This window comes from Geotrypetes seraphini, chromosome 4 (genome assembly GCF_902459505.1).
Source record: "Geotrypetes seraphini chromosome 4, aGeoSer1.1, whole genome shotgun sequence".
In the NCBI taxonomy this organism is placed as follows: Eukaryota; Metazoa; Chordata; class Amphibia; order Gymnophiona; family Dermophiidae; genus Geotrypetes; species Geotrypetes seraphini.
In genome coordinates, this window is record NC_047087.1 from 318,863,143 (window position 1) to 318,877,876 (window position 14,734).

The 14,734-nt window shown below is 50.2% G+C and overlaps 1 protein-coding gene across 3 annotated transcripts in view; it reads right to left on the bottom strand.

Moving 5' to 3' along the window:
* EIF3A (eukaryotic translation initiation factor 3 subunit A) overlaps positions 1–14,734 on the bottom strand; it is a 330,727-nt gene that overhangs the window by 289,510 nt on the left and 26,483 nt on the right. The gene's annotated exons all lie outside the window — the stretch shown is intronic.

The following is a 14,734-nucleotide window of genomic DNA, read 5'->3' on the forward strand; positions in this document are numbered from 1 at the left end:
CTTATTTTGTCTGTTGCCTGTTTGAAGAATTAAATCAAATTCTTCCTTCCAGTTTCCAACTATTTGCTAATAGAAGCATATTAGCTCACTTTCTCATTAATCATTGATTCAAGCATTATCCCAGGACAAGCAGGCAGCATATTCTCAACAGTGGGTGACATCACCGACAAAGCCCCGCAGTGGACAGCCTCGAAAGCAGACTTGATTGAAGATCTTTGTAAGAGCTTCCGAGTGCTGCACTGCACATGCGCGAGTGCCTTCCCGCCTGAGTTAGGGCACGCGTCTCTTGTGAAGAACCTCAGTTCAACGTTTTCTGCGGAGCCGAGAAGTTCTCTTCTTTAGCTCTGCAGCCTTCGTTGCCTTCTCTCACCGCGGCTTTCGTTATTTTATTAGTCGCTGTGCTCGCGTTTCGTTATTTTTTTCTTCTCTTTCTCATACCGTATTAAAAAAAAAAAAAAAAAAAAACTTTTATTTTTTCTTTTCTCTTCCGGCAGCGGCCTTATTGCCTAGGCCTGGCCGCTTACCTCGTTCAGTACATCAGGCTTCATTTTTTCTATGTCCCAGCCTCTAACCGGGTTCAAAAATTGTAGCCAGTGCAACAAGACCCTTTCAATCACCGATCCCCATAGGTCAGTGTATTGTTTGTCTGGGTCCTGAACATTGTCCCGACGCTTGTTCACGCTGTGTTACCCTCCAACCTCGGGCCCTTCGTCGGCGCTGTGCCAAGCTTCTTCAACTTTTTGGCATGATGGACCAGCCGGCTGACAAGGTCTCGACCTTGGCTTCGGGGACGGCCTCGACCTCAACTCCAGCTTCTGCCTCCACCAAGGCCTCGACCTCGACTCCTTCGGCCTCGGCGGCATCTCCTCTGAAGACCTCGACGGGTAAGTCTCCTGTCTCTCCTTCAGGTACTACTTCTAAGAAGCCTCCAGAGTCACAGGCATCCCAGGCCATATCTACCGGCCTACCTGCCTTGACTAGACCTCCAGCTAAGCGTGCCTCCAAGCATCGGGAATACTCAACCTTGAGGTCATCCTCCTTGGAGCACACTGCTGCACCTTTGAGACCTGATCCTTTTGTCTCAGTGCCCATGTTCGAGGGCATGTTAAAAGCCATTCTGACCACGCAAATTTCCTCGGTCATGGCTCAACTCCTCCCGTCCTCGACCCAGCTTCCTGTGAGCCAGCCTGAGCAGCAGTCTGAGACCCTGGTGGAAGCACCTAAAGGCAAGCCTCGGAAGTCTCACCGGTTCTCATCCAGTGACTCTTCACCTACTCCTCCACCTCGACCGAAGCATCGCTCGAGGTATTCGAGGCATCTCGCTTCCAAACTTCCTCAGGAGCCATCTCTTCAACAGAAATCTTCGCCTTCTTTGGATACTGAGACTTCTATGCCTCATCTATCCAAGGCTACTGAGACTTCTTCCAAATCTAAACATAAGTCTCGCAAAGCTATTACACCGGCTGCTTCTCCTCGAAGTCCGAGGTTGAGGACTCCTCCATCGAGACCGCCTCCGAGGGAGCCTTCTCCTCCTGCCTCGACCCACTCTGTTCCTCGAACCCCGGGAACTTCACCATCGAGGGTTTTGAAGCGCAAACATTCACTCACTCCTCCTCACGCAGGCAGCGCAGCTTCCTCAATCACTGTGCGCCTCGACTCTGAGCCTCTGTCTCACTCAGTATTCCAGAGAGGCTTCTCCCTCCTACTCAGTAGTTCCTCGGTCTCGCACTCCTTCTCCAGAAAATGCCTCGACCTCGAAGTCTGCCTCTTTTACCAGGTTCGTCTTCGACATGGGAAAAGTTCTTCAACTGTATCTCCACTCTGTATACACCTGAATACTTGGCCGACATGGAGTTGCCTCATCCACCCAAGGAGACCTTGAAGCTTCCTATGACTCCAGTATTGAAGCAAACTTTCTTAAGGAATATGGAAACTCATTCCATCACAGCCATTCCATCCAAGCTGGAATCCAGGTATCGCACAGTACCCTGCAAAGGCTTTGAGAAATCTCAATTATCCCATCAGTCTTTGGTGGTGGAATCTTCTTTAAAGAAAGCTGGCAGGGCGGGTCGTACCATGGACAAGTTCGGCCGTAGATTATACTAGAATTCTATGATGGCTAATAGAATTCTCAATTATAACTACATTTTCACGGCTTATTTCAACCATTTCCTCAAATTACTGCCTAAATTCTACCCGGCTCTTGAGGAACAAAGTCTTCCAGAATTCAAACAGATCATCAAAACTCTGTCTCAACTTCGCCTCTTCATGTTGCAAGCACTGTTCCCTCTAAGCTGAGCAGCAGTCCTCCACCTATTGTCTTGCCAGTGGTGGGTACTGTTTCACTATCACATTTTCAATAGTGAGAGATAGGCATGCTGTGCAGAATGCCAGGCAAACTTCCTGTACCTAGTGATGAAGACACAATATTGAAGCACTGCCCCCTAATGGTAGCAATGCAATTGGAGGACTCTCACCCAGCTTAGAGAGAACAGTGGTTGCAAGCCACATACGATGCTTTTGAGCTCTTTTCTAGAGTTTCAGCCTTTGCAGTAGCCATGCGCCGTCTTGCCTGGCTCCGCATTGTTGATATGGATCCCAATCTGCAGGACCGTCTAGCCAACTTGCCTTGCCAGGGGAATGAACTCTTTGATGATTCTATTGAAGCTGCTACAAAGCACCTCTCTAAACATGAGTGCTCTTTTGCTTCCTTGATTCGGCCAAAGCTTAAGACCCCTCCTGCTTGGCCATACAAGCAACCACCACGTCGTTATAAAAAAAAAAAAAAAAAAACACCACCAGCTTTCTCCAGGCCTCCCGCCTAAAAGGCCTCCACAACAACAACGACAACAGAAGGCTCAGACACCTGCTGCGACTAAACCTGCTCAGTCTTTTTGACATTCCCATTCAGAGCATACCAACCTCCCTGCATCACAATTCTCTTCTGCCCATAGGAGGTCGTCTTCACCATTTTTATCACCAGTGGGAGATGATCACCTCAGATCTCTGGGTTCTCACCATCCTTCGGGAGGGATACTCACTTCACTTTCTTCAGGTGCCTCCAGATCGCCCTCCAAGAGAGTGTCCTTCCAATTCGTCGCAACTTCCCCTTCTTCTTCAGGAAGCTCAAGTTCTTCGCCTTTGAGCTGTCGAGGAGTTTCCTCCAAACCAACGGGACATGGGCTTTTATTCCCGTTATTTTCTAGTCCCAAAGAAGACGGGGGATTTGCGACCCATTCTGGACCTCAGAGCACTCAACAAATTCCTAGATAAAGAGAAGTTTCGGATGCTATCTTTACCAACCTTATATTCACTGATGGATCAGGGAGATTGGTTATGCTCTCTGGATCTCAAAGAGGCTTACACTCATATCCCGATTCATCCAGCCTCTCGCAAATATCTTCGATTCAGGGTGGAGAATCTTCATCTACAATACAGAGTTCTTCCTTTCAAACTCACTTCATCCCCCAGAGTCTTCACGAAATGTCTGGTGGTGGTGGCTGCAGCCCTCCGTGCCCAGGGTCTTCAAGTTTTTCCATACCTGGATGACTGGCTTATCAAAGCCCCCTCTCAACAAGGGGTTATAATAATAATAATAATAACAGCTTATATACCGCAATACCGTGAAGTTCTATGCGGTTTACAAAGATTAAGCAAAGGTACAAATTGATTGACTTTAAGAGGGGAGGAAGAAAGAGGGTTAATAGGACAGGAAATCCATTTTTGAGGAGAGTGTGATAAAACAAGTTAATCGCTATAGAGGGGAGAGAGAAGAGAGGATCAGTTGTCTAGATACTTTAGGAACAGGTGCAGCGACCCAACAGACTATTATGTTCCTCCAAAGTCTGGAGTTCGAAGTTAACTTTCCAAAACCCCAGCTGACCCCCATCTCAGACTCCCCAATTCATTGGGGCCACTCTAGATACTGTCCAGCTCAGAGCGTTTCTACCTCCACCACGTCGGGATGCCCTCATTCGCCTTTGCCATCAAGTGTCTCATCTCACATCAATTTCAGCAAGACAAATGATGGTTCTGCTCGGTCACATGGCTTCTACAGTTCACGTGACTCCTTTTGCCAGACTTCACCTTCGCATACCTCAGTGGACCCTGGCATCTGTGGCAACAAGCTACCGACCCGCTTTCTCAACAAATTACAGTAACTCCGTTGAAGCAGTCTCTCCACTGGTGGATGCTCTCTTCCAATCTTTCCAGAGGTTTGCTGTTCCAAATCTCCCTCATTAGAAGGTTCTCACAACAGATTCGTCAACCTACGCATGGGGAACCCATCTTGATGGACTCCGTACCCAAGGTCATTGGACTCCTGCGGACCGTCTTTGTCACATCAATCTGTAGGAACTCAGAGTGATTTTCAATGCTCTCAAAAATTTTCAACACCTTCTTCACGACAACGTAGTCCTTGTCCGGATGGACGACCAAGTTGCCATATATTATGTCAACCAACAGGGAGGTACAGGATCTCACTCCCTTTGTCAAGAAGCTCTGAAGCTTTGGGATTGGGCAATCCATCAGAACATCTTTCTCAGAGCTGCATATATTCAAGGTCAGCACAACTGTCTGGTAGACAAATTGAGTCGCCTTCTGCAACCTCACGAATGGACACTCAATTCCTCGCCTCTACGTCAGGTGTATGCTCAATGGGAGACCCCTCAGATAGACCTATTTGCGTCTCCCCTCAACAAGCTGCCTCAGTTCTGCTCTCGAATATACTCTTCCCAGCGTCTCAAGGCAGATGCTTTTCTCCTGGATTGGCGGGTCATTTTCTCTATGCCTTCCCTCCATTCCCTCCGATTCTCAAGATTCTTGTCAAATTCAAGACAGAACATGCCACCATGATTCTGATAGCTCCTCAGTGGCCCAGACAACCATGGTACTCCCTTCTACTTCAACTCAGCACCAGGGAGCCTCTGCTTCTACCAGTTTCTCCCTCTCTGCTTACTCAGAGTCAAGGATCCTTACTACATCCCAACTTGCAGTCTCTACACTTAAAGCAATGTTACTTACCGTAACAGTTGTTATCCAGGGACAGCAGGCAGCTATTCTCACTAGTGGGTGATGTCATCAGACAGAGCCCCGGTACGGACGTCTCACAAGCACGTGTTGCTTGTAGAAACTTAAAGTTTCTAGATGCCCGCACCGCGCATGCGCCGGTGCCTTCCTACCCGGAGATCCGGGCGTGTCTCCTCAGTTCAGGTAGCTAGCCTGAGAAGCCAACCCAGGGGAGGTGGGTGGGACGTGAGAATAGCTGCCTGCTGTCCCTGGATAACAACTGTTACGGTAAGTAACATTGCTTTATCCCAGGACAAGCAGGCAGGTATTCTCACTAGTGGGTGACCTCCAAGCTAACCTCAGTGGGATGGAGGGGGAGTTGGCGACTTAAGAGAATAAATTTTTCAATACTGTTTGGCCAAACTGTCCATCCCGTCTGGAGAGGGTATCCAGACAATAATGTGAGGTGAATGTGTGAACCGAGGACCAGGTGGCAGCCTTGCAAATTTCCTCGATTGGTGTTGATCTGAGGAATGCTACTGAGGCTGCCATTGCTCTGACCTTATGGGCTGTGACCTTACAAGGAAGTGATAATCCAGCCTGGGCATAGCAGAAAGAGATACAAGCCGCCATCCAATTAGAGATGGTGCGCTTTGATACGGGTCTTCCCAACTTGTTAGGATCGAAGGAGACAAAAAGTTGAGGAGTGGTTCTGTGTGGCTTGGTGCGATCCAGGTAGAAAGCCAAGGCACGTTTGCAGTCTAGAGTGTGAAGGGCCGATTCTCCGTGGTGAGAATGAGGCTTAGGGAAGAATACTGGAAGTACAATGGATTGGTTGAGATGAAATTCGGAGACCACCTTAGGCAGGAATTTCGGGTGAGTGCGGAGGACCACCTTGTCATGGTGGAATACTGTGAATGGTGGGTCCGCCATCAATGCCTGGAGTTCGCTGACTCTGCGAGCGGACGTAAGGGCTACAAGGAAAAGCACTTTCCAGGTGAGATACTTCAGAGGGGCCCTGTTGAGTGGTTCAAACGGGGGCTTCATGAGGTGGGAAAGGACTACATTGAGGTCCCAAACTACTGGGGGTGGTTTGAGAGGAGGGTTAACATGGAAGAGTCCTTTCATAAATCTGGCGACCACCGGATGGGCCGAGAGGGGTTTCCCTTGTAGAGGCTGGTGGAACGCCGCAATAGCGCTCAGGTGGACTCGTATGGATGTGGACTTGAGCCCAGATTGAGATAGGTGTAGGAGATAGTCCAGCACGGAGGATAAGGAAGCTCGCTGAGGTTCCTTTGACTTAGAAACGCACCATGATGAGAATCTGGTCCATTTCTGGGAGTAGCATTGTCGAGTGGCGGGCTTCCTGGAAGCTTCCAAGACCTCCCTCACTTCTTGTGAGAATTGGTGAGGGGTTACGTTGAGAGGAACCAAGCTGTCAGGTGGAGAGACTGCAGGTTGGGATGAAGTAGTGATCCTTGATGTTGAGTAAGTAGTGAAGGAAACACTGGAAGTGGTACTGGTTCCCTGCTGCTGAGTTGAAGTAGGAGGGAGAACCAAGGTTGTCTGGGCCACCGAGGAGCTATTAGAATCATGGTGGCCCGTTCGAGTTTCAGCTTGACCAGAGTCTTCTGGATCAGCGGGAATGGTGGGAACGCATATAGAAATCGTTTCCCCCAGTTCAGTAGAAAAGCATCTGCCTCGAGGCGATGAGGAGTGTAGATCCTGGAGCAAAACTGAGGCAGTTTGGCGTTGTGGGGAGCCGCAAAGAGGTCTATCTGAGGCGTCCCCCATTGCGTGAAGATTTGGTGAAGGGGGTTGGAATGGAGAGTCCATTCGTGCGGTTGTAGCAGACGGCTTAGTTTGTCTGCTAAGACGTTGTTCTCCCCCTGGATGTATACTGCTCTGAGTAGGGCGTTGTGGCGCACCGCCCAGTCCCAGACTCGTAGAGCTTCCTGGCAAAGGAGGGCCGAGCCCGTGCCTCCTTGCTTGTTGATATAATACATGGCGGCCTGAATGTCTGTGCGAATGAGGATTACCATGTCGTGGAGTCGGTGTTGGAAAGCTTGGAGCGCATTGAAGATGGCTCTGAGTTCCAATAGATTGATTTGGTGTAGTCTTTCCGCACTGGTCCAGAATCCTTGGGTGCGGAGACCCTCCAGGTGGGCCCCCCATGCGTAATTCGACGAATCGGTTGTGAGAACTTTCTGATGGGGGGGAGAATGCATCAGCAAACCTCTGGATAGATTCGAAGAGGTCATCCACCAAAGTAGAGACTGCCGAAGGGCAGGTGTGACTACGATGCGTTTGGACAGTGGATCGGATGTCTGATTCCACTGTGATGCCAGGGTCCACTGGGGGATCCTGAGGTGGAGTCTGGCAAAGGGTGTCACGTGTACTGTGGAGGCCATATGGCCCAGGAGCACCCTCAGTTGTCTCGCCGGTAGGGTTTGGCGAGTAGCCACCGACTGGCAGAGATGAAGAAGAGACTCCATGCGTTGCCGGGGCAGGAATGCTCGGAGTCGGGTGGTGTCCAGGACCGCTCCGATGAAGGGGAGGGACTGGGTGGGTTGTAGATGAGACTTGGAGAAGTTGATCTCGAAGCCCAAATTCTGGAGGAAGTAGGTTGTAGCCAAGGCCGCCGAAGTGACCTCTGGGGCTGACGGGGCCTTGATGAGCCAGTCGTCGAGGTATGGAAACACCTGTAGACCCCTGTCCCGGAGTGCCGCGGCCACTACCACCAGGCACTTTGTGAAGACTCTGGGGGACGAAGATAGGCCGAATGGTAGCACTCGATACTGTAGGTGCAGATTTCCCACCCGAAATCTGAGGAACTTTCGGGAGGCCGGGTGAATGGGGATGTGAGTGTAGGCCTCCTTGAGATCCAGGGAGCATAACCAGTCGTTCTGCTCGAGGAGGGGGTATAGAGAAGCCAAAGTCAACATGCGGAACTTCTCTTTGACCAGGAACTTGTTGAGGGCCCGAAGGTCTAAAATGGGTCGCAGGTCGCCCGTTTTCTTCGGGACGAGGAAGTACCGGGAGTAAAACCCTCGGTTCAATTGGTCTGACGGGACCGGCTCGACAGCCCGAAGCTGAAGTAAGGTTTGGACTTCCTGAAGAAGAAGGGCGGTCTGCGTCGAGCTTGAAGGATACTCTCTTGGAGGATGGTCCGGGGGGACCCGGTGGAATTGAAGAGAGTATCCTTCTCTTATGATGGAGAGGGCCCATAGGTCCGCGGTTATGGCCTCCCATCGGTGGTAAAAAAGATGGAGGCGGCCCCCTATGGGAGAGGCCGAGGTTATGCTCCCGGGAGGGGCGTCAAAAGGGCTGGGGAGCCTTAGGTACAGCCGGTGGCTGGAGTTTTTGCTGAGACTTCTGGGGAGGTTGTCTCTTCGCAGGCTGTCTCGCAGCAGGCGTTTGTCTGGGCATGTAACGCCGCTGGTAAATCAGGGGTGGCCTGGAAGGTCGAGACTGTTGAGGTTTGGGTTTGGGCCGTAGGATGGATTGAAAGGATTTTTCATGATCCGACAGCTTCTTGGTAACAGTTTCGATAGACTCATCGAACAGGTCAGCTCCAGCGCATGGTACGTTGGCGAGTCTGTCCTGTAGGTTGGGATCCATATCGATAGTACGGAGCCAGGCCAGGCGACGCATGGCTACCGCGCTTGCGGCGGCGCGTGCCGAGAGTTCGAATGCATCGAAGGAGGATTGCATCAGCTGGAGGCGTAATTGGGAGAGGGAGGCTACCACTTCCTCGAACTCGAATCGAGCTTGGTTGTCTATGAACGGAGTGAACTTGCGGAGCACCGGCAAGAAGAACTCCAGATAGGAAGAGAAAAAGAAGTTGTAGTTTAGCACCCGTGACGCCATCATGGAGTTTTGGTAGAATTTTCTACCAAATTTGTCCATCGTTCTCCCCTCTCGGCCCGGCGGTACAGAGGCGTAGACCTGGGAGGGGTGAGAGCGTTTAAGGGAGGACTCGACCAGTAGGGATTGGTGGGAGAGTTGAGGGCCCTCAAACCCTTTATGGTGCACGATGCGGTATCGAGCATCGAGTTTGCTGGGGATCGCCGGTATGGAATACGGCGTTTCGAAGCACTGCATGAAGGTCTGGTCCAGTAATTTATGCAAGGGGAGCCGAAGCGACTCCGTTGGAGGGTTAGGTAAATGCATGGTGTCCAGATACTCTTTGGAGTATCTGGAGCCCGTGTCAAGGGTCACATCCAGATCATCCGCCATTTGTCGGAGGAATGATGAGAAGGACAATTGTTCCGCCAGCGTCGGTCTGTGGGACGGGCTGGAGGAGGATGAGGCCTCCAGGTCCGTGGACATCGGGGAGTGACAAGGAGAATCGGGCACCGGTGTCTCCTCGTACTCCGGGCCCCTCGGAGGGGACACCTCTGATGAGGAGTATCCCCTACGTTGCAGTTTTTTCTGCGGTGACACCTCCGAATGGCGTGAGGAGTGCCAGGATGAGTGTCTCGATCGGTGCCCGTCTCGGTGGCGGGACGGGGATCGGGATCGTCTGTGCATCGCATGGTCTCCCGAGGCCCCCAAGTGGATAGGGCTGGAAGCGGTGGATCGTAACTGGGTTTGCGATGCGGGTTCTTGCGATGCTACCCAAGTCTGGTAAGGAGTACGGAAGAACTCTTCCTGACTATGCCCAGGGCTTCGAGTGTCGATCGGAGGTCTGGTCCCATGTTGGCGCGGAGGCGTAATGGGTTCTAATGGCGGCATATCGGTAAGCGAGGCTTGCCGCGTGGGCATCGCCGCCCTCCCCCGTTCGTCCTCGTCGGTTGTCGAGGTCGAACGGTGTGGGGGAGGGGGAGGGGGCGGACCGCCCCTTTGGATCGGTACCGGGAGGTCACCCTGTATGGCAGCGATGAGCCCGGGTCCGATGGTCTGCATGAGCTCAACGAATTGAGCTTCCAGCACGGACCGTAGCGAAGCCGATAAGGAGGGATCCGCACCGAAAGGGGGTCCTCCTGCACGGACATCGCGCTCCTTCGAGGCCGAGTGCTTCTGCTTAGTAGCTTTCGGCACTTTGATGACCATTGGTGGCACTGTGGAAGGAAGAGGTACCTGAACCGAGGAGACCGGGGCAGGCACCGACGTCGAGCTCGTGGATGGTGTCGGGGCGAGCGATGCCGGTTTCACCACGCTCGATGCAGGAGGGGTCGATGCCGGTTTTGCCCGAACCGGGGAGGTATCGGATGAAGTGGAGGCTGAGGGATCCTTAGCTGCGTCCATCTTGAACATCGATTCCCACAATAGGCAACGCCGCTTGAATGAGCGTGCCGTAAGGGTAGAGCAAGGCCTGCACGATTTCGGAATGTGGTCAGGGCCCAAACACTGCAAACAGCGCCAGTGAGGGTCCGTGAGTGAAATCGCGCGTTGGCACTTGCTGCACTTTTTAAACCCGGTGATTGGCCGGGACATAGGCCGGAAAATCTCCGCCGCGAGGTCGAAGCCAGTGGGCCTGAGCCACGTGGCCGGCCCGTTCGACCCGCCGGAGGAAATAATCTTCTTTTTTTTTTTTTTTTTTTTTTTACGAAAAGAAAAGAACTGTTAACTGTAATTAAAAGAAAGCGAAAACGCAGACAAGGAAGGCAAATTTAACTGAATTCAGCTAGCGCATGATGAAGTTGAACTTCTCAGCTCCGCGGAAAAGAAAGAACTGAGGAGACACGCCCGGATCTCCGGGTAGGAAGGCACCGGCGCATGCGCGGTGCGGGCATCTAGAAACTTTAAGTTTCTACAAGCAACACGTGCTTGTGAGACGTCCGTACCGGGGCTCTGTCTGATGACATCACCCACTAGTGAGAATACCTGCCTGCTTGTCCTGGGATAACAGCTTGGTACCTTTCAACCTAACAGACTCTCTACAGTTCTCTCAGTCTGTATAAGATATTTTGGTAGCTTCCAGAAACATAAGAACATAAGAAATGCCTCTGCTGGGTCAGACCCGAGGTCCATCGTGCCCAGCAGTCCGCTCACGCGGCGGCCCAACAGGTCCAGGACCTGTGCAGTAATCTTCTATCTATACCCCTCTATCCCCATTTCCAGTAGGAATTTGTCCAATCCTTTCTTGAACCCCAGTACCGTACTCTGCCTTATTAACGTCCTCTGGAAGCGCATTCCAGGTGTCCACCACACATTGGGTAAAGAAGAACTTCCTAGCATTTGTTTTGAATCTGTCCCCTTTCAACTTTTCCGAATGCCCTCTTGTTCTCTTATTTTTCGAAAGTTCGAAGAATCTGTCCCTCTCTACTCTCTCTATGCCCTTCATGATCTTGTAAGTCTCTATCATATCCCCTCTAAGTCTCCTCTTCTCCAGGGAAAAGAGACCCAGCTTCTCCAATCTCTCAGAATATGACAGGTTTTCCATACCTATTATCAGACGTGTTGCTCTCCTTTGAACCCTCTCGACTAACGCCATATCCTTCTTAAGATACGGCGACCAATATTGGACGCAGTACTCCAAATGCGGGCGCATCATCGCCCGATACAACGGCAGGATAATTTCTTTCGTTCTGGCTGTAATACCCTTTTTGATTATACCAAGCATTCTATTCGCTCTCTTAGCGGCCGCTGCACACTGTGCCGACGGCTTCATTGTCATGTCCACCATTACCCCCAAGTCCCTTTCCTGGGTACTCTTATTCAATAACATCCCTCCCATTGTATAGTTGTACCTCGAGTTTCTGCTCCCCACATGTAATACTTTACATTTTTCAATGTTGAACTTCATCTGCCATTTCGCCGCCCATTCTTCTAATTTGTTCAAGTCCCTTTGCAACTTTTCGCAGTCCTCTGTAGTCCGAGCTCCATTAAATAGTTTGGTGTCGTCCGCAAATTTTATTATCTCGCACTTCGTTCCTGTTTCTAGATCATTTATGAAGATATTAAATAGCAGCGGCCCGAGCACCGAGCCCTGCGGGACACCACTCGTGACCCTCCTCCAGTCGGAGTAGTGACCCTTCACTCCTACCCTTTTTTTTCTACCCTCCAACCAGTTTCTGATCCATCTATGTACGTCTCCTTCTACCCCATGGTTCTTCAGTTTCCGGAGTAGACGTTCATGAGGCACCTTGTCAAAGGCTTTTTGGAAATCTAGATATATGATGTCTATGGGATCTCCTTTGTCCATCCGTTTGTTGATCCCTTCGAAGAAGTGCAATAAGTTCGTTAGGCACGATCTTCCCTTGCAGAAACCATGCTGGCTGGTTATCAGAAGTTCATGTTTTTCAAAATGTTGATCGATGTTTTCTTTTATCAGTGCTTCTGCCATTTTCCCGGAACCGAAGTCAGGCTCACCGGCCTGTACTTTCCCGGGTCACCTCTTGATCCCTTTTTAAAGATGGGCGTAACGTTGGCTATCGTCCACTCGGCAGTGTTACGGCCAGAAATGGATTAGATTTTCTGCTTGACTCGCCATATGGAGCCAATGTCTACCTCCTTGGCTTCTGTTTTGGATTATTTACTTCACTTATCACAATCTGATCTTCAGTCTACATCTATCAGAGTCCATTTCAGTGCGATTGCTGCTTTTCATCAGCCTCTTGATGGGAAACCTGTCTGCACATCCTGTGGTTTCCCGCTTTATGAACAGACTTTTTAATGTTCATCTACCACTTAAACCTCCCCCAGTGGTCTGGGATCTCAATGTTGTCTTGGCTCAACTGATGAAGCCTCCATTTGAACCAATTGATAAGGCTCATCTCAAGTACCTTACTTGGAAAGTCATTTTCCTGATTGCCCTCATGTCGGCTCTAAGGATCAGTGAGTTACAAACTTTGGTTGTGGATCCACCTTTCACAGTTTTCCACCATGACAAAGTGGTCCTCCATACTCATCCAAAATTCTCACCTAAAGTAGTTTTAGAATTTCACATCAATCAATCTATTGTTCTTCCAGTATTTTTTCCAAAGCCTCATTCTCACCCTGGAGAAGTGGCTCTTCATACTTTGAACTGTAAACGTGCCTTGGCTTTCTACTTGCAATGCACTCAACCTCACAGAAAAGCCCCTCAACTTTTCATCTCCTTCAATCAAAATAAGTTGGGCCACCCTGTCTCGAAACGAATCATCTCCAACTGGATGGCTGCTTGCATCTCTTTCTGCTATGCACAGGCTGGTCTCCCTCTGACGGGTCGAGTCACAGGCCACAGAGTTAGAGCTATGGCAGCGTCTGTAGCTGTCCTCAAATCAACTCCTATTGAGGAGATCTGCAAGGCTGCCACTTGGTCCTCGGTTCATATTTTCACCTCTCATTACTGTCTGGATACTTTCTCCAGAAGGAATGGCCATTTTGGCCAATATGTTTTGCAAAATCTTTTTTTCTTAACTTGCCATCTCTCCCTCCATCCCATTATGCTTAGCTTGGAGGTCACCCACTGTTGAGAATATGCTGCCTGCTTGTCCAGGGATAAAGCACAGTTACTAACCATAACAGTTGTTATCCAGGGACAGCAGGCAGATATTCTCACAACCCACCCTTCTCCCCTGGTTGGCTTTTTAGCTAGGTATCTGAACTGAGGTTCCTCACAGGAGGCGCGCGCCCTAACTTGGGCGGGAAGGCACTCGTGCATGCACAGTGCAGCACTCGGAAGCTCTTACAAAGATCTTCAAGCAAGTCTGCTTTCGAGGCTGTCCGCTGCAGGGCTCCATTGATGACGTCACCCACTGTTGAGAATATCTGCCTGTTGTCCCTGGATAACAGCTGTTAGGTAAATAACTGTGCTTTATGTAACGTCTGTAAGTACATTCCTAGGAACTTGAGAAGTCTCAATTAGACAATGACACAGTGACTATTATCCATGACTAGCTGTGGGTAACCCGCCAAAATGGTAGGAGAAAAAATAGTGAATGGCCTTGTCTCCGAAGTTAAGGTCAGGAACGCGCACAATCACTGATCAGGCATATCCCTCCTCCCCTTACCGTGGCAATTTTGAGGGGGGGGATTAATCTCCCAGCTGCCCAAGCCAGTTTTCATCACGAGAAAGCTATAATCAAGTCACGTGTGGCTGCCGAAACTTCTCCTCCGACGGAAATGGAAACAGGAAGTTGCGTCAGAGGAGAAGTTTCGGCAGCCACACGCGACTTTATTAAAGCTGGAAGACAAACCCCTCCACAAAATCACCACAGTAAGGTGAGAGAGGGGAAGGAAGGGAGATGACTTCGGCAATCGGATCTCCGGCGATCGGGAGGGAGGGGGGCTGCTAGGCCACGCATGCGCTGAAAGGAAGTGGGCAAAAGAAATAGAAAAAAGAGAGAGAGAGAGAAAGGGCAGAAGAAGCCAAAGGGAAATGGGGACGAGAGAGAGAAAGGGCAGAAGAAGCCAAAGGGAAATGGGGACGAGAGAAAGGGGGAGAAGATGCCAAAATAAAATGGGGAAGAGAGAGAGAGAGAAAGGGGAGAAGATGCTGAAAGGAAACGGGGAAGAGAGAGATGCCAGACTATGGAGGGAGCAGAAGGAAGAAGATGGGTGCCAGGCCAATGGGGGGTAGGGGTGGAGGGAAAGATGGAAGGGAGAATGCAGTCAGTGGATGGTATGAATTGAATAAGATGATGACGAAAGCAGAAACCAGACAACAAAGGTAGAAAAAAAAAAAAGTCTATTTTCTTTTTTTTCTTTTTTTTTTTCTTTAGTCTAAAGTAGTATATTAGTTGTATTGATAAACATTTATAAACAAAACCCTGCCAGCTGAACATGTCTTTCACTAGGT